At 45.9% G+C, this 2,942-nt stretch overlaps 1 pseudogene; it reads right to left on the reverse strand.

Moving 5' to 3' along the window:
- The window catches only part of LOC106314687, a 3,725-nt pseudogene extending 2,051 nt beyond the window's left edge, over nucleotides 1–1,674 (reverse strand).
- Between the last annotated feature and the right edge of the window lie 1,268 nt (nucleotides 1,675–2,942).

The raw sequence follows: 2,942 nt of genomic DNA on the forward strand, positions 1-2,942 counted from the left end.
TGGTCTGCAACCCCATTCTCGACTCCCTTTTTGTCTTTTATCTCGAGATCAAATTCTTGGAGAAGAAGAATCCACCTCAACAACCTCGGTTTTGCATCCTTCTTTGTGAGCAAGTACTTAAGAGCAGCATGGTCTGTGTGCACAATCACCTTTGATCCCACCAGGTAGGATATGAAGTTCTCGAATGAAAAAACAATAGCCAGGAGTTCCTTCTCAGTCGTAGCGTATCTGCATTGAGCTTCATCCATGGTTTTGCTTGCGTAATAGATCACATGAAGTTTCTTGTCCTTGCGCTGCCCAAGGACTGCTCCAACTGCAAAATCGCTAGCATCAGTCATGATCTCAAAAGGGAGATCCCAGTCTGGCGGTTGTACAACAGGTGCGCTGACTAGAGCTCCTTTGATCGTATGGAACGCAGCTAAGCACTCGTTGTCGAAATCAAACTTGATCTCCTTGCAGAGCAGTCTGGTGAGTGGTCTCGCTATTTTTGAGAAGTCCTGGATGAACCTCCTGTAAAACCCTGCGTTACCCAAGAAGCTTCTGATAGCTTTCACAGTTGTTGGTGGCTGCAAGCTCATCATCACCTCGACCTTTGACTAATCTACCTCAATGCCTTGTACGGAGATCTTATGCCCTAGAACAATCTCATCTCTGACCATGAAGTGGCACTTCTCTCAATTTAGCACCAGATGTTTCTCCTCACACCTTTTGAGTACCCTGCACAAGTTTGATTAAAATACACTGAAGGAACAGACACTAAAGGAGCTTCCATAGACACTGAAATTGTCCATGAAAACCTCCATAATGTCTTCAATCAGGTCAGTAAAGATCGACATCATGCAGCGCTGAAATATTGATGGCGCATTGCATAGGCCGAATGGCATTCTCTTGTATGCGTATGTTCCGTTTGGGCATGTGAACGTCGTTTTCTCCTGATCGCCCGGATGGATAGGGATCTGAAAGAAACCTGAATAACCATCTAAAAATCAGTATTATGGGTGGTTAGCCAATCTCTCAAGCATTTGATCAATGAAGGGAAGTGGAAAGTGATCCTTTCTAGTGGCTGCATTTAATTTTCTGAAATCAATGCACAAGCAATGTCCTGTCACTGTTCTAGTAGGGATCAATTCATTCTTTTCATTTGTGATAACAGTGATCTCACCTTTCTTAGGTACTACATGAACAGTGCTAACCTACTTACTATCAGATATGACATAGATCACACCCGCTTCAAGAAGTTTCATTATCTCTTTCTTAACAACATCTTTTAGATTCGGGTTTAACCTCCTCTGAAGTCATTGATTCATCTTCTAGGTGTATTCTATGCATGCATAAATCAGGTGAGATGTCAGGTATGTCAGCTAGTGAATATCCTAATGCCTTACGATACTTCCTAAGCTCACATAAAAGCAGTGCAGTTTCCTTATTTTTGAGTTCAGTGTTTACAATGACAGGGTAAGTGGAATTCAGACCTAAGAAAGCGTACCTGAGCCCCTTGGGAAGGGGTTTTAGCTCAACCTTGGGAGCCTTCAACTCGCTCCAGGGATCATCAGGTAGGTTTGGCGAGTTCGGTAAAGGGATTACTCCAGTTGGAGTGTTCTCCTCCTTGTTGCTTTCTTCCCCCAGACTTAGACTCACCACTATTCTTCCCATACTCCTTGCGGAGTCAAGCATATTAGCATACCCGTCTGCGTAAATGTTCTAGACACTCAGCTCGGCCTCAGCTCTTACTAGTGCAAGCTCAAGTGGATCTTTTGTAAGAATCTCCTCGATCATCCCGTCGCGAGGTTGCAGCGTAGAGGACGAATTTTCCAGGGCCTCCTTGCTTCTTTATATGCCTGTTCTGAAGCACTGCGCTGCACTCCTTAGAGACAGTCATGAATTCGCTCTCCTCTGATATTTTTTCTGAGATCCATCCCTTCATAAAGCTGCGCATGGAGGGCATCATTTGGATCGCATCCATCAAGGGGAGTCAGACGGTTAGGTCCTCCAGCATCTTTCTGTACTTCATCTTCTCTCGGTCCTTACGAGTAGCCTTTGCTGGAACAGGGTAAGGGACTTTAGGAGTTTATTCACGAGAAGGAACAGGCTCTGGGATCGGGTGGACAGCCTCTGGGATCGGGTGGACAGCCTCAGCTGGTTGTTCTGGTCCTGGCGAATTGGTTCCAACTGTTGGTTCCCTCTCCTTCTCAGCTGCCGGGGTATTGGCTGGTGGTAGTTCCGACTCTTTCTGCTTCCCCTTCTCAGCCGCAATGAACCTCTTCTTTACTGGTTCCGACTGTTGCTTTCCACTTCTCAACTCAACCACATTTCACTCCTTAGGGTTTTTGTCGGTTTTTCCAGGTAGAGTACCTTGTTGCCTCTTGACGCTCTCTGCAGTCTGAGCAATCTGAATGTCTATCTGTCTCATATGACTCACGACATTGTCGTACTTGGTGCTCAAATCACTGAACATATGGTTCATTCTAGTATTGATCTCGGTAGTAACCTGGTTGAGAGCCTTCCCTATGGTTTAGAGCCTTCCCTTAGAGCTGTTGTCCTTGGAGCAGCTGCTGCAACATAGCTTTTGTCTCATCTTGCGGAACAGCTACAGGAGCGGAGGTAGCTGGCTGAGTGTTCTGGTGTTTCTGCCTCTGAGGTGGATTATTCTGCGGTTGGCTTAGAACGTAGGTCCGGGGTTGGTAGTTCTTTTGATACGCGGCATATTAACCTTGGTTACTCTGTGCTGGATCAGCTAGTTTGTCTTGCTTAGGCCAGAAAAGCTGTGGGTTGTTCCTCACGTTAGGGTTTGGATGGTAGTTTTTGAGCTTCCATCCTTGCCCATTCACGTAGCTCACCTCTTGCTGATCGTCTCATGATATTTCAGCATCAAACGCCAGGTCACCTGCACTCTTCTCAGGAGCTGCTTCTTCCATTATGAACACTTGGCTTTGGTTTCCCTT

The sequence above is a fragment of the Brassica oleracea genome, chromosome C9, assembly GCF_000695525.1.
Source record: "Brassica oleracea var. oleracea cultivar TO1000 chromosome C9, BOL, whole genome shotgun sequence".
In the NCBI taxonomy this organism is placed as follows: Eukaryota; Viridiplantae; Streptophyta; class Magnoliopsida; order Brassicales; family Brassicaceae; genus Brassica; species Brassica oleracea.